Source organism: Schistocerca serialis, chromosome 9 (assembly GCF_023864345.2).
Source record: "Schistocerca serialis cubense isolate TAMUIC-IGC-003099 chromosome 9, iqSchSeri2.2, whole genome shotgun sequence".
NCBI classification, from domain to species: Eukaryota; Metazoa; Arthropoda; class Insecta; order Orthoptera; family Acrididae; genus Schistocerca; species Schistocerca serialis.
The window spans coordinates 409,503,632-409,525,140 of record NC_064646.1 but is presented as its reverse complement, the minus strand read 5'-3'; the positions used below and the strand labels follow the sequence as shown (position 1 = coordinate 409,525,140).

At 41.9% G+C, this 21,509-nt stretch overlaps 1 long non-coding RNA gene across 1 annotated transcript in view; it reads left to right on the top strand.

Moving 5' to 3' along the window:
• The first annotated feature begins 2,490 nt into the window (after nucleotides 1-2,490).
• The window catches only part of LOC126419019 (uncharacterized), a 531,293-nt gene continuing 512,274 nt past the window's right edge, over nucleotides 2,491-21,509 (top strand). The window contains exon 1 of the long non-coding RNA XR_007575926.1: nucleotides 2,491-2,572. This is a non-coding gene — a long non-coding RNA (uncharacterized LOC126419019). The remainder of the gene's footprint in view (nucleotides 2,573-21,509) is intronic.

The following is a 21,509-nucleotide window of genomic DNA, read 5'->3' as shown; positions in this document are numbered from 1 at the left end:
TTTAATAGGTTCCACAACGAAACATTGTCTCGAAATTTGGTAGAAAATCCAAAGAAATTCTGGTCGTATGTAAAGTACACAAGCGGCAAGACGCAGTCAATACCTTCGCTGCGCAGTGCCGATGATACTGTTACCGACGACTGTGCCGCTGAAGCGGAGTTATTGAACGCAGTTTTCCGAAATTCCTTCACCAGGGAAGACGAATGGAATATTCCAGAATTTGAAACACGAACAGCTGCTAGCATAAGTTTCTTAGAAGTAGATACCTTAGGGGTTGCGGAGCAACTCAAATCGCTTGATACGGGCAAGTCTTCAGGTCCAGATTGTATACCGATTAGGTTCCTTTCAGATTACGCTGATACAATAACTCCCTACTTAGCAATCATATACAACCGCTCGCTCACCGATAGATCTGTACCTACAGATTGGAAACTTGCGCAGGAGCACCAGTGTTTAAGAAGGGTAGTAGGAGTAATCCATCGAACTACAGGCCTATATCATTGTAGCGTATCATTGCAGTAGGGTTTTGGAGCATATACTGTATTCAAACATTAAGAATCACCTCGAAGGGAACGATCTATTGATACGTAATCAGCACGGTTTCAGAAAACATCGTTCTTGTGCAACGCTCTTTATTCGCACGAAGTAATGGCCGCTATCGACAGGGGATCTCAAGTTGATTTCGTATTTCTAGATTTCCGTAAAGCTTTTGACACCGTTCCTCACAAGCGACTTCTAATCAAGCTGCGGGCTTACGGAGTATCGTCTCAGTTGTGCGACTGGATTCGTGATTTCCTGTCAGGAAGGTCGCAGTTCGTAGTAATAGACGGCAAATCATCGAGTAAAACTGATGTGATGTCAGGTAATCCCCAGGGAAGCGTCCTGGGGCCTCTGCTGTTCCTGATCTATATAAATGACCTGGGTGACAATCTGAGCAGTTCTCTTAGGTTGTTCGCAGATGATGCTGTAATTTACCGTCTAGTAAGGTCATCCGAAGACCAGTATCAGTTGCAGAGCTATTTATAAAAGATTGTTATATGGTGTGGCAGGTGGCAGTTGACGCTAAATAACGAAAAGTGTGAGATGATCCACATGAGTTCCAAAAGAAATCCGTTGGAATTCGATTACTCGATAAATAGTACAATTCTCAAGGCTGTCAATTCAACTAAGTACCTGGGTGTTAAAATTACGAACAACTTCAGTTGGAAAGACCACATAGATAATACTGTGGGGAAGGCGAGCCAAAGGTTGCGTTTCATTGGCAGGACACTTAGAAGATGCAACAAGCCCACTAAAGAGACAGCTTACACTACACTCGTTCGTCCTCTCTTAGAATATTGCTGTGCGGTGTGGGATCCTTACCAGGTGGGGTTGACGGAGGACATCGAAAGGGTGCAAAAAAGGGCAGCTCGTTTTGTATTATCTAGTAATAGGGGAGAGTGTGTGGCAGATATGATACGCGAGTTGAGATAGAAGTCATTAAAGCAAAGACGTTTTTCGACGCGGCGAGATCTATTCACGAAATTTCAGTCACCAACTTTCTCTTCCGAAAGCGAAAATATTTTGTTGAGCCCAACCTACATAGGTAGGAATGATCATCAAAATAAAATAAGAGAAATCAGAGCTCTAACAGAAAGGTTTAGGTGTTCGTTTTTCCCGCGCGCTGTTCGGGAGTGGAATGGTAGAGAGATAGTATGATTCTGGTTCGATGAACCCTCTGCCAAGCACTTAAATGTGAATTGCAGAGTAGTCATGTAGATGTAGATGTAGATGTAGATGTAGATGTAGATCTCGACCAACGCGAGCAGCAATATCAAAGTCGGAAATGAGATGGCACGCATTTCTCCTCCTTACAGGAGGCATCACAACAACGTTTCACCAGGCAACGCCGGTCAACTGCTGTTTGTGTATGAGAAATCGGTTGGAATCTTTCCTCATGTCATCACGTTGTAGGTGTCTCCACCGACGCCAACCTTGTGTGAATGCTCTGAGAAGCTAATCATTTGCATATCACAGCATCTTCTTCCTGTCGGTTGGATTTCGCGTCTGTAGCACGTCATCTTCGTGGTGTAGCAACTTTAATGGCCATTAGTGTATATGTAAGATTATATTATTTCCATTAAAGTTATTCACTCTATTTTTTATCGCACCTCGTATGTGAGACGGTGGGAAATCCATATGGAGTTTGACGTATTTTGCTTCGCTCCTCGAATGGTCCAGCTTTGAGTGCAGTACCACTGTCACGTTTGTTTACCCTTTCGTTCGGCGTGAACCACGCCTCCAACGAACCGGCCACCGCGGTGGCTGCTCAGCACCTGTTCCTCGCGGGGAGCTAGCAGGTGCCGAGCAGCGCCTCGGCGGCAGAAGAGCGACGCGGCCGCCGCCCGCGTGGGTTCGGCCGCTGCGGCCACGGGTGCTCGGTGCGCATGCGCGCGGTCGGCGACGCCGCTGTTGGCGCGGATTGCGAGCGGCCGCCAGCCAGTGGGTCCGCGGCTCGCAGACAGCTCGCGCGCCTCCGCAAGCCAGGCACAGGGCCCGGCCCTTCAGCAGCCGACGGCGGCGCCTAACTCCCGTGAGTACGGCCGCCGCTTCCTCTCGCTGCCGTGTCCTGTGTCCGCACACCACTACGCCCTTCCGTGTCTCACTGGTGTCCACACAGTGTTCCGCTAGTGGAGACACGCCTCGTGATATTTACCTTGTTGACAACAAAGCAAATCAGGGGCCCTCCTATTACACTGGACTGCCAAATAAACGCGACAATCTCCTGCAATGAGCCTCGAATATAATGTTGAAAACATTGAGCATAGGCTTCCGTGGCCATTGTTACTGCTCATGAAACCCAACTAGACGTGTGATTGTATCATAATACGAGTGCAAAACTAAACGTGATCTTTATTAGGATTCATGCTTCACATCGTTGTTTGAACGCAATATTTAGTAACAAACTGTCTCCAATCAATGCTCAGTGCCTCTTTTCTGTTAACACGGTGCTAGTCTCTTAGGTAGATGCCATTACCTGTGGACTGGCTAAACTATCTATATTTTAAGTTATAATTCGTGTGTACAAATATTCAGTTGGAGTTTCAAAACACTTTTACGGTTATTAGACCTTCTAGTTTGACTACACGTATTTTGCTGTTGGTAGTAATAAAATTTGAATACACCGACGGAACTTCAATTTAGCAGTAATAGTAGAAATGGCAGAGAACAATTCGTTTCTAAGTATCTAAGCAAACACGTACTCTTCCTGTATACATTTCTTTTACAGCCAGTTTACGTCTAAGGTAACACACAAAACACAATATCCTTTGACAACAACACCGACTTTTCGAATCTGTGAAAATAATACGATAACTCATCTTCAAAAACGTAAAGAATTCCTGCAGTTTTCAGATGTCGTTTAATGTGAATCCCCAAATATTTCGTTCTTATCGTCTACAGACTCGTTGAGGTCATTGTAAATAATTTCTCCTCTTCGCTGCACACTTTTGAACGTGACAAAAAGCACACAAAATGCACGGAACAGAGAGAAATCGAACGTCACCGAAAGCCTACAAAACAAGAAGCGATAACAAAGATGTTAATAACGCTACTGTCATCTAGATACCCTGCAGGTCTGACAGATGATTATAGGAACCGTAAAAATACTTTCGAAACAGCACGAAACCGTCGTAACTGGCGTGACATAATATTAAGTCCGCCGCGCGCTAAGTGTTAATATATTAACACAGAGTGAATCATCTAAGAGTTACACGCTTTTTATTTTATGAACCGGTCAAGATATCGAAATGAGATTTACAGCATGTGATAGCGCACAAACGGTCGCGTAATTTCCTTGCATGTTTAATCTACCTAACTAGTGTAAACTAATCGAGCAAGGTGGACATCGGTTAGGTCGCTGGACTCTGATTCGGCAGGACGACGGCTCAAATCCCCGTCCGACCATCCACGTGTAGGTTTTCCATCATTTTCCTACATCCTTCCGGGCAAATGTCGCGATGGATCCTCTGGAGATGGCAACGTTGAATTCCATCCCTGTCCGTCTGTAACTACCTCGATGTCGACGGGACCTCAGACCTTTATCTTCTTTCCTTCCTTTACTGCCAAACGGGATACTGAAGCAATTACGTCTTTTCTTTAATACAGCGGTATACAAGTTTAAGGACTTCCGAAAACTCTCGAAAAGATGAGTACAGTGATGTAACGGATGTTAATTGGTGCTAAAACTATACATCTGAGATGTATAAAAGTGAAAGGGTAAGCGGCCGTTGGTGGCTATTTTGGTGTAAACACGGCCAGGATACATCGTCACGTCAAACCTTTCGGCAGTTTGTTTTCAAGGGAGCTGTCATTGAAACGCATCTACACGCAAATGAAGTAGATTTCCTAAATATCTTCAGATACGCTAGACGTTATCATATAATTCAAATTAGAATAATTTGTCGTATGTTGAAGGACCGAGAGGAAATAAATGATTAATCTTAAAAGAGCAGCGCTATCACCTTGCTGCATGTAATGACGGAGACTGGCATAAGAGCCCCATTTACGTCGCAATAGCGAATTTCAGCTCATTCCTCACACATACTCACGTAACGTTTCAACGCTCACGTTAAGAAGCTTTATACAATCATTACAGTTCTTTTCAACAAGTTTAGAATGCTGTCAGAAAAGTACGTCATTCCAATTAAAAAATACTTGCTTCTGTATATCATGGATACAGGAATTAAGAGGATTAAACATGGAAAAACAAAATTAGGTGATTTTCTGCGTTTTACCATATACGCAAATCTCTATTCCGATATCTTGAACCATTCACGAAAAAAAGTTGTGTAAGATTTTGCTGTTTCACGCTGAATATTTAAGAGACCCATAACGTTTAGGAATTAATATATAGACGAAATATCGTTAAAATCAACTACACGTAACATCCAGGATGCACTTGAAACTAAAATCCCTGTTAACTGCTTTGTTTTGGTTTTGAACTGGTATAGCTTTTTTACATTTATGCTCTCATCCAACTATCTCCTAGTTCGTTACTGATTTTTTAAATAATATTGCGTATTGTCGAAGCCGGCGGGACATCGAATAACACCGATAATAATGTGACTAATCCTGTAGCACTATGGTGTGACCTAGATCGTCGTTTGCCGATGGAAGTTCTTCACATATAATGAAACTTTTGTTCGTTTGAGATATATTGTAAACGATTGCAGTTAGGAGACATCTTACACGTAAAGCCTTTCAACATTATACACTGCAATGGCAGCATGAAACACAAACTCACGTTAGAAGTGGTTGTAAAATAACATTCCTGTAACGTATTAACTATTGCTGAAACTTAACTGTAATTTAGACAACTGTCTCACTTTCAGTAAGATCTAGGGAAAGAAGTAAGTGATCGGTATATTAAGTGTACTCTTATCAAATGAGAGCTCACTGTAATGTCATGAAATTACTATTATACTCTCAAAACGCATTGTGTGCGAACATGGTATTCACCTGCTCGATCTCTCCAGGATGTTAATGGTAGCAGATGCATGAGGTTATCATGTATTTGCATTTATAGCGTCAAGACCGACGAATACATGAAGATGCTTTTGTTAGTTATCTCCCAAGTTAATTTTTGTCTGTGATGGGAACGTCTTCCCTATACGAAACTTCAGTTACGGTGTTCTGGTAACGTTCAGTCTTTATTGAATAACGATTGATTGTGACTTCAAACGTTCAAATTTACGATAATAGGCCCAAGTATTCCACAAAACGTTAGTGATGTAATAGAAATGGGAACCTCTTTAATTCGAAGTAACTATATTTTGTCACGGATTACAATTCCCGTCATGTGATATTTCTGTATATTTCTATCTTAAATGCCAATGTTAAATAAGTCTGTACAAACATTGCAGGCAAATTAAATAAGTATATTGTAATTTAATGATACAACAGCATGAACATTTCTTTTGATGAGAACATATTCTATGTAGTAAAATGAATTTAACGAAGTTTTGCTGACAACGAATTATTAAAAGAAAGTCTACGCCAATATACTGCTGGTGTATAAAAATGACTGATATAGCGCAATTTTGACCACAACGTTAGTTCGCGGAGTACTCAAGTTTGCAAATGCGATCGGTTTGGTTCTCTTTAATCACGTCAACTAGCCATCACATACGCTTTTCGCATCAAATTGTAGTTTGCTTCCAAAACTTGTGATTCATAATATACCATCGCGAACAGTGACGTAAAAGCGTCAACAGCAATAAAACACAATGTTTTAGACGGTAGAAACGTAACGTGGAATGTTTCTTAAAAGACGTATTGTGTCTTCAGCATTGGAAACACCTATTATTTGTCTGGAAGCCACTAAATATGCAGTTGGCACTGCGATCTACAAACTACTGGCACTTCACCGATAGTACGAAAGTCGTGTTATTTTAGCCACTATAGCAGAGGACAGCGTTCAGCGCAAAGATGGCTGGTGCAGAAAGGTAAATATGTAAATCGCAGTTGCTTGCATCCATATGAGCTCATGTGTTCTCTGATTAAAGTTCCACTCCTGGACTATTCTCCGCCATTCCTGCTTTCGGATCAGTTTGTTTCAAAACAATTTTATAAACAGTGAAAAAACAAAATACCTGTTCTCAGTATTACCAGAATTTAACAATAGATTCTCCAGAGCACTAAAGGTTTGATATTGGTGTTTATATGTTTCCAGCATGCACAACGTCGATGATTTTGACTACTAGCTGGACATGTACGCTCTGCATGTTTCTTATGTTTACATATTTCTTCAGTCGTATCTCGGTTTGCTGACCTGAAGGAAGCATGAGAATACATTTTGTGAAGCTGCACAGAGTTCCATCCGTGTTCCTTTGTACCTGAGCTTTGTGCTACGCTCAAACATTAAATAAAATGGTGGATAAAAATTATGAATTGTCCCTAGTGTTTTGTCTGATGCACAAAAATAGCTAAGGAATATTGTTTTACATATTTCACACTCAACGTATAAATGTACGTTTTACACATCATACAGTGCATCTACATAACTTTGTGAGTGAAACATCTGATATCTGTTATGCGAATTTACTATGGATGATCAAGCCACTCTATGTTAATCACTCTAATGTTGTAATCTTTCGATACTTTTAGTTTCTCCTATTAGTTCTGTTTGATACGGCACCGGCGCACTAGAGTTAACTTCAGAGAGTGGGTCGCGCGAGTGTTTAGTAAGATACTTCCTCTGTGGAGTGATTGCTTTTCCCCAGCACCCTACCAATAAATCCACTTTACCTGTCCTGAGACGATATGATCATTTCATTTCACGTCCCAGCCAACTGTTACATCCAGGTATTTGTATGGGTTGACTGATTTTAGTTGTGACTCGGTGACATTGTGATTATAGGGTGGCACTTAACTTCATTTTGTGAAGTGCGCAGCTATACATTACTCGTCATTTAAAGCGTGTTACTAATCTTTGGACGATGTAGGAATCACGATCTAGTGACATTTATGCAGCTTTTCTCGGATAATAACTCATTTCATTATAGTTAACAGCACCAATTGCAAAAAGCCTGACACTACTATTACGAGTGAGTCTGAAACTGTCTCTTAATGCAAAAGAAGGAACCGACTTACCTCAGTGAAACATTTTTATCTTTGAATGTAGTCATCGAGTAACGTAATACATTTGATCCAGCGATGGTCCAAGGCTTGAACTCATATCGAAAACTAGATTCCTTCATATCTGCAAAATACCCGTCAACTTCGGCCGTCAGTTTCTCGTTTGAAGAGAATCACCGCCCACCAAGGAAAATTCTGGGCTTGGGAAGGAGGTGGGACTGAAATCGCCAAGTCAGGCGAATAAGATAGAGTTTCGTAACAAATGGTATCTTTGTTCAGGAAGTTTTGCCACGGCAACGACACTTGTGCTTGGCTGCGCATTGTCTTGATGAAAGATGACTTCTTCCTTGCCAATCCTAGCCTTCTTTCGCCTGTCTTAGGCTGTATTTGGCCCAGAGGGTTAGTATAGTATTGTCACGTAATGGTTTGACCAGTGGGAAGATAATCTATCAGCATAATCGCTTTTACAACGGGCGTCAAGACCATTCCGGTCGACACTATTACCTTTCCTTTCTTCGGTGGTTGTGAATCAACTCGTTTCCACTGCTCCGACTGTTGTTTTCTCTCTGAAGTGTGGTCGCGGACTCAAGTTTCACCTGTTGTCGTAATATTGCCTGCGTGGCCAGTAATAAGGCTGTACGGCTTTGATGGTAAGCATCCCATCGCAGTTCTGAGACAGCACGCCTAGAGTTACTTCTACATCTGCCACACACTCTTCCTCCAAAATAGCACACTATGTCCTCCCTACGAAGAAGTGCTTAATTAAAATAACAATTTAATAGTGTAAAGGCAATATACGGTTTAAATGAAATCATACTAAGAATTACCGACCTTCACTAACCTCTTACTCTAGTCAAGATTAACTCACTGAAGTTCATTAAAGGCTAACTAAGATTTTTAAATTTCAATTCATTTAAGTCTGTTGTATAGATCTGTTAAAGTTCCTATGGTTAAATGAGAAAAAAAGAAATTGGAGATATAGATATTTCTTGATAACATTCTGTGTTTGTCGTACACGCTGCTCGGTATCTCGTAAAACAGAAAATACTGAGAAGACGGTCAACGTTGAATTCTGTACGCTTCACGCCGCTGAAGATGCTAGTTCTTCTTATGCTGGGACTTGAAAAAGAATTCAGCGGAGCACTTCAGACAGGCCGTAGACTACCCTTCAACGTAGCGGTCTCCACTGAGTAATGATCACTGGTCTGCTTAAGGAAAAAATTTTTAGAATGAAATATTCACTCTCCAGCGGAGTGTGCGCTGATATGAAGCTTCCTAGCAGATTAAAACTGTGTGCGGGACCGAGACTCGAACTCGAGACCTTTGCCTTTCGCGGGCAAGTGCTCTACCAACTGAGCTACCCAAGCACGACTCACGCCCCCTCCTCACAGCTTTACTTCTGCCAGTGTCTAGTCTCTTACCTTCGAAACTTCACAGAAGCTCTCCTGCGAACCTTACAGAACTAGCACTCCTGGAAGAAAGGATATTGCGAAGACATGGCTTAGCAACAGCCTGTGGGTGTAACGACTTTAACGGAGAAAATTCTTCCAGTGTAAAGCCGAAGCACAGACAGGCTCAAACCTACGATCATTCCTCATGGATTCCAACTCTCCGAATGCTGTCTATCTTTATCGGTAATTATGTCAGAGTGTTTTATTAATGAAAACTATTTTGCCTTTTCAAATATCTTGGATTTATTCACAGAAATCGTTTGGGAGCTAACTGAATACTTCTACAGCTATAGAACGTCGTAGACAAATCCAGAACAAAAGAAAATTCATAAATAATTACTCTCGTAACATACAGTGAATCAGAGATAACCTAGCATCCCCGACAACAGGTGAAACATGGGTCCACGACCATACTCGAGAGAGAAAACAACAGTCAGAGCGGTGTGAACGAGTTGATCCACCACCACCGAAGAGGGGAAAGGTGTTATTGTCGACCGGAAAGGTCATGACGTTCGTCTTCTGCGATGTGAAAGCGATTACGCTGATAGATTATCTAACCACTGGTCAAACTATTACGTGAAAATACTACGCTAACCTCCTGGACCAAATACAGATTGTGACAGATTGTATATTGTTATCTCTGGTTACGACTAACTCGCAACTGGGGAAAGTTCATTTAAAACTGTTGCGTGACAGACGCACTAAGTCACATTTAAAAATATTGTCTCTCATGTCTGCGACCTATATTAATTCTATTTCATGTCAATACGTTTTAACATGCGATAAATTAATACACGCATATCGTGTCATTAATACAATCCACTTACTAATTTAGTTTGAAACGCTGTGTGACCGTACTTCCATTAATAAGCGTTGCTGAGGCACCAACTCAAACGATTTTCATACTGCTTTTGCCCGAGGCCTCTATTAATTGATCTCAAGATGTCGTGTCAGAAGACCCGAGTTGATATTGTAGAAAATTTAAAGTATGTTCACCATTAGGTATCAAATTTACGGCTTTTATAGAAGAACAGAGGCTGTGAGAGGGTGTGAAATACGAAATTATTTGTGTATATGACGAAGACCAAGCGCCTTCGTACGTTGGCGTACTAACGCCACTCGGTCGGCGCGGTTTAAAAAGGCAGCCTGCGGGTCGTGCTCGCGTCCGCCTTCTTCCGTCTCGCCGAGGCTGACTTCTGCAAGGTCGTTGAACGACCTCTGGGCGATATAGCGCCGCCTTTCGCATTGACTCACGACGCTTCCCTCGCCTCACTGGTAAACACTGCAGCCACGAAGCACTTTCGGCGAGATTGGAAGTGCCCTCGACAATATATCTCTGTTCTCTCACTAATTATGAGCATGGGAACAGCAGCCCGTTTTTTAACGCACAAAACGAAGATGCCTACGTTTACAGGACGTCATCGTTTTCTCGCTGCTGATGATTAGTGCGTTAATAAGCTTCGAAACAATGGAGGTACTCTTAGCAGATGGCGTTAATTGGTAGTTACTTGATTTCACAGTAGCTACATGCGAGTGAAGACAATATACGGACTTGAGTTTTTGTATCCATGAGGACATCACGCTTCTGAGACACCATAAGAATCTTGTTGGAATGCACCAATGGGCCCGTTGTTTTAATAAGAAGCGAATGTGACTGTAATTATCTTGAAACAGCAATTTCCCAGGCTTTAAATCACTATAGTGCCCTCTATTGCATATCAAACTAATATTCATAAATTACACATGCAACAAAACTTTGAGTCGTCTATTCGTAAGGCACAAAACAACCAGCCATTTATTTAGGTAAGGTTTTGTAAGATATTCACTTGCTGGACGTATTATTATTATTGTTATTATTATTATTATTATTATTATTATTATTATAACTATTGTAAGCCTTGCTGCGGGCTTCCCTTGTGCTCCTCGGTCCATGACATCTTGCTTTCTTTTTGGATGCTCGTCTCGATGTAGACAAATTCTTGCAATCTCTCTGCGCAGGAGATCGTAGTTGAAGGCATCGTCTAATTTCTAAGGTTTAGAGTATTATAAACCAGGTCATAGTGGATTTTGGTTTCTATGTTCAAAAGCTCAAATACCTTTGTAGTCAACCAGTTACTGGCTTTGGTTTAGATGCCAGGGAACTGATCAACTTTTATACTGTTCATATTTTCGTGAAAGCTATTCTTTTGAGACGTGAATAATATTTGAAATATAGGCTAAGTTTAAAGAAAAAGTTCATAAACAAGTTAATGGAATCTGTTAGTGTACATGCACTTTATACACTGAAGAGCCAAAGAAACTGGTACTACTACCTAATATCGTGTAGGGCCCCCTCGAGCATACAGATGTGCAGCAACACGACGTGTTTAGAGTAGATTTTCTAAAAATGCAATTGAATCTAATAATGGCATGTCGTTAAAGAAACAGTGGCTCACAGCAGGTATCAGAGTCTCTTCACAACGAGAAAGGGATTGTACAAAATATCCAAAACAACTAACTACCTATAAATGGTTTCTTATTATAAAAAGTACTTTGACATATTATGGAAATTGTAAAAAAAATCCTGGAGTTGCACCTCGTAATTTGTCAACAGGAAAATAAGCTAGTCCTGTGTCCAGTGATAACTTGGCTAATACCCATTCAAAGTCAAAACATAATGATGACCTTTCTATATTTTACATACACCCAGTTTTTGTTCAACCTGTGTCTAGGCATCATTTTTTAACTTTTACGTATGTATGCAATCTAGGCATTTCAAAAATGTTTGAAAACAGAATTTTTTAAATTTCAACGAATCACAGTTCGGATTCCCAATGGGCCATTCTACCGGGTCAGACATTTTCGCATTTACTGAGCACACTTACCAAAGGTATATGATTGTGTTGGTCCTAACATTCTCTCACAAAAGTTAAGTTTTTATGAAATATATAGTTCAGAAAATGGCTGGATTAGTTCTTTTTTAAGAAACAGAATGCAGAAAGTTTGCATAGACTCTTCGGGTAACACAAAGAGGGATATGCTGCATCAACTGCATGGGGAGATGGTACAATGAGATTCCCACAGGATTCTATCATTGGCCGCCCACTACAGTTCTTGTTTCATGTTAATGATATGTGATTTTATTTGACTCAGGTGAATTACTCCGGTTGGTAGATGACATTTTTGGGAAGCCGAGTAAAGAAGTATGAACATAGAAAATAGCAAATATTGTTTTTGCGAAAGTTACTGAATGGTTTTGCACAAATGGGTTAGTTTCAAACTTTGTGAAAACCAAATTATTCAGTTTCATACCGTCAAAATCATCCCACCTCGTGTTACTGAAGTATACCACCAAGAAGTAAAAATGGCTCTGAGCACTATGGGACTTAACTACTTCGGTCATCAGTCCCCTAGAACTTAGAACTACTTAAACCTAACTAACCTAAGGAAATCACACACATCCATGCCCGAGGCAGTATTCGAACCTGCGACCGTAGCGGTCGTGCGGTTCCAGACTGTAGCGCCTTTAACCGCTCGGCCACTTCGGCCGGCCCATAGAGTGTGGGTAGTATACAAGAGAGTAGGATCATACAGCCATCCAGGCTGTATGGCCTCCCTAATGATGTATAGGATTTATCTACACGTCCAGTAGTTAGCAATGTTCGTGCTCATATATATGATTTACCTAATCATCTTCCTTCCTTGAAGAGGCACATGATGACGAAATGCTCACATCTTATATGTAATTTGGACAATTTGATCAGTATACTGGGAGTTCTAATCAGTTTTGACAGTTTAGTTAGCTTTGTAGTATCACTGTTTATGAGGGTCCTTCTTGTAGAGTATTTGGCACTAATTAGTAATATATTTGAGATGTAAATCATTGTTTTATGTAAGTCTGGAGGTTTTCGTAGCCGTTGTCAGTGAAGTTAAAATCTTCTGGGTTATTAAGCCACGTCATATTACCCCTAAAATAATAGACGTTTCGACCACTCTGCTGGGATCTTCCTCAGGGTCTTCCGGTGCCCACTACTGCGGACGTCCACGATGCTTCTGGTACCAACTGCTAGTCTTCTAGCAGTAGCGGATACCGGAAGATCCTGAGGAAGATCCCAGCAGAGGGGTCGAAATGTCGATCATCTTAGAGGTAATATGACGCGGCCTAATAGCCCAGAAGATTTTAAATTCATCATTATTTTATTTCGGAATGGTCAGCCTATTTTATGTTCAACCAGGAACTTTTTGACTAATGGCATGGCCATGTGCAGTCCTCTTTCTCCCCTGGTGGATACCGTTTTCATGGAGGAAATTGGAGTGAGAGCGTTGGAATCAGAGGCCCTTAAACTAACCGTAATTTGGATATATGTAGACAATACTTCCATAGTGTGTCTTCATGGAGAAGATATTTAAATGAAGTTCTTGCATCACCTCAGTTTCACTCATAAGAGCATTCGATTGACTGGTCATCGGGTCTCAGTTCGAAGTGGGATTCATAACTGATGACAGTTCTACTCCAGTAATAATATTCCAGGCCGAAAACCTGTCTGGAGACAGCCCGGACAGTGGGGGTATAACAGTCTGAATGATGCCCTCCAGACGGCCCGACAACCAGGGATGATAGTGTTGCCATTTCTTTTCATAATAGGAACCTCTTGGTTTCATTGCGGCATCTTTACAGCACAGCGATACGTTGACGATATTGTACGACCTGTTTCGTTGCCTTCATGGCAAGCGACCCCGGCCCTACATTTAAGCAAGTTAATGAAGTTAATGCCCGTCAGCACACAGCGAGGATTCCTACTACTTGTCTTCATGCTTGCCAAACCGTATCTTGGCCAGCGACATCGCTGGATATCTCAACAATTGAGAGCGTTTGGAGAATTGTGGGCAGGACCCTCCAACACCCCGGGATTTTGACGATCAAACGCGCCAGTTGGACACAATATGGCACCATGTGTCTCAGGTGGACATCCAACAATTCTGTCAAGCAATTTCTAGCCGAATGCCTGCTTGCATAATGGCCATAGGTGGATCAACATGTTACTGACTTGGTCAATTTGTGAAGCTGTTTCTCTTGAATAAATCATCTAATTTTTCTGAAGTCGTGATCATTTGTTAGCTGTAAATGTACAGCACATCTACTGATTTTAGTTCAAAAATGGTTAAAATGGCTCTGAACACTATGGGACTTAACATCTAAGGTCATCAGTCCCCTAGACTTAGAACTACTTAAACCTAACTAACCTAAGGACGTCACGCACATCCATGCCCGAGGCAGGATTCAAACCTGCGAACGTAGCAGTCGCGCGGTTCCGGGCTGAAGCACCTAGAACCGCTCGGCCTCCGCGGCCGGCCTGATTTTAGTCCCACTCAGATAACCCCTTAATTTCTTTGTGGTACTTTTTTGTTTTTTTCTTGGGGTGAATGTGGCTGGACAAGTCGGGACACGTGTACCATATTGGTAACTCCCAGTACTACTTTTCTTGTTTCCCTGGTCGTAGTTTCCAGTGTTGTGGAGATTCGCCATACAGTTACATAAATTGTAATGAAACGCTTTTTCGGTAAACATCAACATAAACAACGTCCGCATTCTTCTAATCTGCCATAAATCAAATTTTCTCTCAGACGTATCAAATGCGCTCTATGTTTGACAAGCGCGTCAAACAGTATACAACACGCTCAAATATTAAACAAATATAGTAAAGTTTGACAAATTGTTTGGTTGTGCACGTGGAAAGTAACAGAACTGTCAGTCTTGTGAAACTCTGTAGGGTGGATTTAGAGAACCCGTATTCGACGAAGGATGCGCCGACCATTCCGCTGCCACCGTCTTACACCTCGCACATAATGGCCACGTGAGAGAGATTAAGGCGCTTAGTACAGAACACGCGAATGTTGTTACGAAGAACTCTAATTCCTGCACTGTACAGTTGGCTACAGAATACAAATGCGTATTTAGTGCCGCAAACTATCCACATGTGGATCGTTTCACTTACGTTACCGAAAGTGCGACTTTGAACCATTTACGTGTTCACTAATCTGGAGTAGCCTCCCCTTCAATTTGTATGATCTAGTGAGTCTTTTGCATTTACTCCAATGTTTGGCAGTGTTGTTTCGCATAAATACCGTATTGCAAATGTATTATACGGCACAATATTATATTTAGTGATGTGTTGATCATGATTCAGCATGGATATATAATCTTACACACACACACACACACACACACACACACACACACACACACAGTTGCACCAAAGTGATGTTCAGGAGATAAATTCTGCTCTTAACAATGAATCTAAATAGATTGTGTAGTTTCTAGTTATTATTCATCCTCGACAGTTTCACCATCTTCAAGTTGTTTAGTATCTATTTCACTCCTTTGACGAAGTAGGGTATTTGTTCACAGTTTACTAACCTGTTTTTCAGTTATCTACATTTCATGCTTTGTAGAGAATTAAACGTCTATTACATACACTAGTGGCAGTGTAATTATTTTGTAATCTAATTTATGCAGATTGGTTTTTTATGAAGTGACACAGACTTCATGTACTACTTTTATACTTGACTTTTTGATAATGGGACAATGCTACAGAAAGACAGCGAACACGAACGTTAAAGAAATAAAATTAAATCAGTGTACTTATGGAACACTTTCATTTTTCAAAACGCATCTCTTCAGATACTGCAAGAAGAGCAATTACTTAAAATACGTATTCGGGACAGTATAACCAAAACTTAAAAAATACCTTAGAAATGAGAATCACTGTACCTCTGCTAGGAACTGTTTAGAGGAATAAGAAATAAGAAGAAAGAGTTACGAATGTTGACGTAGAACAAATTACGGTGAATTAGGTTCGGTCTGCCTTTTATCATTCTTTAGTTGGTTACCTTATCAAAACTGACTACATACTATAAAAACTGACCACGGAAAGATGGTAGTCGCAAGAAATAGTGTATATATAGCTCACTTTACATGTAACGTAAATAGGAGACCAACAATAATAGCTGACGCTTTATGTGTGACGAAAGAAATTGTCGACCTTTGCTGCACTGGAAATAACACAGAGGCGACAGACAAAAATTTAACCCGGACCAGGAGCCGAACCCGTATCTCCCGCTTTACACAAGCTCTCAGCCGCGCGGTGTATCCGTGCAGTTTAGGGCGCCTTGCCATGGTTCGCGCGGCTACCCCCGTCGGAGGTTCGAGTCCTCCCTCGGGCATCGGTGTGTGTGTTGTCCTTAGCCTAAGTTAGTTTAAGTTAGATTAGGTAGTGTGTAAGCCTAGGGACCGATGACCTTAGCACTTTGGTCGCATAGGAGCTTACCACAAATTTCCAAATTTCCACAAGTGCTCACCTGAATCGTTTCGGCTATCCGAGCACGTCTCGTGTCCGACGCAAATCTCGATATGCCGCACACTGCAGGACAGTAGCTCTACGCTATTCCCGGGAGAGGTCGAATATTATTCTGCAGCTGCACAAAGAGATCGATCGATACGCCGTCGGACCCATACACTATGTAGTTGTGGTGTGCGATCTTTCATACATGCATGTCAGAAAGAATAGACACCATACCTATATAACTGACGCTTCATGTTCTTGCAGGTAAGAATTTTGCTTAATTTTTTGTTGTATCTTTTGATGAAATACCTTTGATCACGGTTTTGTACACCTGGTATTAACAGCGTTTTGATGGATGTGAGTCAGCTATCTAGATGGAGGGCGCTACATGCGACTCTCAGCGTTTGTAAGGCTAGTGCTACGCGAATGACGAGTAGAAAATTTTCATCAGTTTTATTTTCTTCCTGAAATTACGCTGTCGGAACTTACAATGCCATTCACTTCGTTAAATTTACTAGAGAGACACTCAGAGAGGCAATTCATGGAATACGTTTTAATGTCTCTAACTGCGTTGAGTTGCATTATGGCTGTATTCCGGAGCGCTTTACTCTCTTCACATCCGTCGTAAGTGGCGCGGAATGGTAGTTCGCTGCACTCTGCGGATTGGATGCTTAAAAGTAGATGACGTTGCATATTATAATCTAAGTTGCGTCTAATGGGACGTACCATCAACTTTCTAGAGGCGCAGTGGCTCTATGGTAAATATTTCGCAAAAGTATTCTGAAACGTTCAGCGTAAGGAGGTGGAGCCTCAGTATGTTGTGGACTGGGGAGTCCACTACGATGAAAATCTCGCTGCCGCTGGTAAAGTTTGATACAAATGTCCTAGTAGGACGAATGCGTGTGTTCTAGGACAGCACACGCACACAATGAAAGTAGCACAGAATACTGAATAGTAAAATATATTACTCAACTTTAGTAACGCAGGTTATAGCAACTGTAGAATGCAGGTTTAGCCCATCTGTCCTGCTCTGACTGCAGTTCCATTAACACATCTAAGCACTGTTCTCTGAAGTAAAGTCAGAAAAAGCTTGACTTCTGTCTTGAAGTACTGGTCGAAGAACAATTCCAAACCAACAGTACTGAACTTCATCTCCAAGCAGGCTGTCCCTATCCATTACGCCGGCCAGAGTGGCCGAGCGGTTCTAGGCGCTAAAGTCCTGAACCGCGCGACCGCTACGGTCGCAGGTTGGAATCCTGCCTCAGGCGTGGATGTGTGTGATGTCCTTAGGTTAGTTAGGTTTAAGTAGTTCTAAATTCTAGGGGACTGATGACCTCAGATGTTAAGTCCATAGTGCTAAGAGCCATTTGAACCATTTTTTGTCCATTACACTATAATTCTATTCACTTTGCTGTTTTTGCTGAAGATTATTCACTGTACTGTTTCTTCTCAAGAGTAACCAGTGTCTATCTATCGGTCACTGTTTCCGTATTATTCGATGACTAGAAGACTTGAATCACGACGGAAGTTCAGCAGAAACTCCCTAGCAAGAGTCGGACTGACTTAGGACTTGCGTCTGATGACCTCTGCTGGTGCACGGTTACTTAAGCGCGTGTCCTGGTGTAGCTGCCGCTCCACGGGGGTGTTTCTAGCGGGCAGCGGTGTTGGTTTACGTGCAGCGATGTTCCTGCTGCAGTCGGACGTCCACGGTGCTTCTGGTACCAACTGTCGCAAACTCTCCTTGTTGATACTTCAGTACAGACAGGTGGGGAACTCGATGGCGGCCAACAAATATCTCAGGAGGATCTTTCACGCTCGTTCCAACGCTGTCCGATCCACGACAGATCTTTGACAGGTAAGAATAAGCCTACATCTACATCCATACTCCGCAACCCACCTGACGGTGTGTGGCGGAGGGTACCCTGAGTACCTCTATCGGCTCTCCCTTCTATTAGAGTCTCGTTCATGGAAAGGAGGATTGTCGGTATGCCTCTGTGCGGGCTCTAATCTCTCTGATTTTATCCTCATGGTCTCTTCACGAGATATACGTAGGAGGGAGCAATATACTGCTTGACTCCTCGGTGAAGGTATGTTCTCGAAACTTCACCAAACGCCCGTACCGAGCTACTGAACGTCTCTCCTGCAGAGTCTTCCACTTGAGTTTATCTATCATCTCCGTAACGCTTTCGCGATTACCAAATAGTCCTGTAACAAAGCGCGCTGCTCTCCGTTGGATCTTCTCTATCTCCTCTATCAACCCTATCTGGTACGGATCCACACTGGTGAGCAGTATTCAAGCAGTGGACGAACAAGCGTACTGTAACCTACTTCCTCTGTTTTCGAATTGCATTTCCTTAGGATTCTTCCAATGAATCTCAGTCTGGCATCTGCTTTACCGGCGATCAACTTTATATTATCATTCCATTTTAAATCACTCCTAATGCGTACTCCCAGATAATTTATGGAATTAACTGCTTCCAGTTGCTGACCTGCTATTTTGTAGCTAAATGATAAGGGATCTATCTTTCTATGTATTCGCACCACATTACACTTGTCTACATCGAGATGAATTGCCATTCCCTGCACCATGCGTCAATTCACTGCAGTTCCTCCTGCATTTCAGTACAATTTTCCATTGTTACAACCTCTCGATATACCGCAGCATCATCCACAAAAATCTCAGCGAGCTTCCGATGTCATCCACAAGGTCACATATGTATATTGTGAACAGCAACGGTCCTACGACACTCCCCTGTGGCACACCTGAAATCACTCTTACTTCGGAAGACTTCTCTCCATTGAGAATGACACGCTGCGTTCTGTTAATTAGGAACTCTTCAATCCAATCACACAATTGGTCTGATAGTCCATATGCTCTTACTTTGTTCATTAAACGACTGTGGGGAACTGTATCGAACGCCTTGCGGAAGTCAAGAAACACGGCATCTACGTGGGAACCCATGTCTACGGCCATCTGAGTCTCGTGGACGAATAGCGTGAGGTGGGTTTCACACGATCGTCTTTTTCGAAACTCATGCTGATTCCTACAGAGTAGATTTCTAGTCTCCAAAAAAGTCATTATACTCGAACATAATACGTGTTCCAAAATTTTACAACTGATTGACGTTAGAGATATAGATCTATAGTTCTGCACATCTGTTCGACAATACGTCAAATCATCTTTTTGTAGTCATAAGATTGATGTTGGAGGCTACTTTCTTCACCTCACTGTCTCTTTCATCTTGTTCTCAAATAGTACTCGGACGCATCGGCTTGAAGGATTTGTCACTGTACGTATCAGGTAAGTTTCATGTAACACTGCATACCACAGTCACACGCCATAAGTCCGATCATTAATAATTTTAGCATAGGTAAAATTCTAAATGGCGGCATTTTGTAGTGTTCCTTTGAGGTAAAACGAGCTCTGATATTCCGGAGCGTAATTCCTCGCTCAAAGAGAGTTGCGAAGCGATGGTTAAATTTTCTACGCCCGCCTATGAAAGACTGTTTACGTCAGTGGGGTACTTTTTTTTTTACTTTTGTCAGGCGTTTTCTCCCACTTTACTAACGTGGTCTCCTTCGTTTCAGAACAATACTAGACAAAATTTCATGTTTTTTTGGAATAGGCAGATGGCAGAGCCGGATTAAACTTGATGAAGTAGGCCCAATGTCCTAAATTTATCGTTGCAAAATAGACTTTCATTTAACTGATAACTACATCTTAGGTATTTTTAGTCCTCTTCTAGCGTAATTATGTACCTGCTTCATCCAGATACCTTTCGTACAGTTCTTTAGTTATTCTACTCTTATTCCGGTTAATCGGTATACGAAACAGTTTTGCACAGCAAAAAATGCTGCATATCCTTTCCAGCATGTGAAATCGACAATGCATTTTTTGATGCCGACTCATCAGCTTTCACTCAAAGTTTACAGTTCGGTTCGATTTGTGGTGTGAAATTACGGCTTCACATGCGTGATACTTCTGGCTCACGGCCAGACTCAAACCTCCATATGTCGTCAACCATGTGTCTACACGTATTTATTAGAGTAATGTGAATTGCTGGAGCCAACGAATAAGAATTAAAGTTTGTAGCTCATTGATCACTAGTATCAACCGATAGTTTCGTTCTTGTCATATTTAAAGCACTTAATGTTGTAAAAACTAACACTGCGAAGTACATTCAGAGAAACATTATACAGCGTGGTCCATTGATAGTGACCGGGCCAAATACCTCACGAAATAAGCGTCGAACGAAAAAACTACAAAGAACGAAACGCGTCTACCTTGAAGGGGGAACCAGATGGCGCTATGCTTGGCCCGCTAGATGGCGCTGCCATAGGTAAATCGGATATCAATTGTATTTTTTTTTAGTGGGAACCGCTATTTTTATTACATATTCGTGTAGTACCTAAAGAAATATGGATGTTTTAGTTAGACCACTTTTTTCGCTTTGTGATAGATGGCGCTGTAATAGTCACAAACTTATAAGTACCGGATATCACATAACATTCCGCCAGTGCGGACGGTATTTGTTTCGTGATACATTACCCGTGTTAAAATGGACCGTTTACCAATTGCGGAAAAGGTCGATATCGTGTTGATGTATGTCTATTGTGATCAAAATTCCCAACAGGCGTATGCTATGTATGCTGCTCGGTATCCTGGACGACATCATCCAAGTGTCCGGACCGCTCGCCGGATAGTTACGTTATTTAAGGAAACAGGAAGTGTTCAGCCACATGTGAAACGTCAACCACGACCTGCAACAAATGATGATGCCCAAGTAGGTGTTTTAACTGCTGTCGCGGCTGATCTGCACATCAGTAGCAGACAAATTGCGCGAGAATCGGGAATCTCACAAACGTCGGTGTTGAGAATGCTACATCAACTTCGATTACACCTGTACCATATTTCTATGCACCAGGAATTGCATGGCGACGACTTTGAACGTCGTGTACAGTTCTACCAATGGGCACAAGAGAAATTACGAGACGATGACAGATTTTTTGCACGCGTTCTATTTAACGACGAAGCGTCATTCACCAACAGCGGTAACGTAAACCGTTATAATACGCAATATTGGGCAACGGAAAATCCAAGATGGCTGCGACAAGTGGA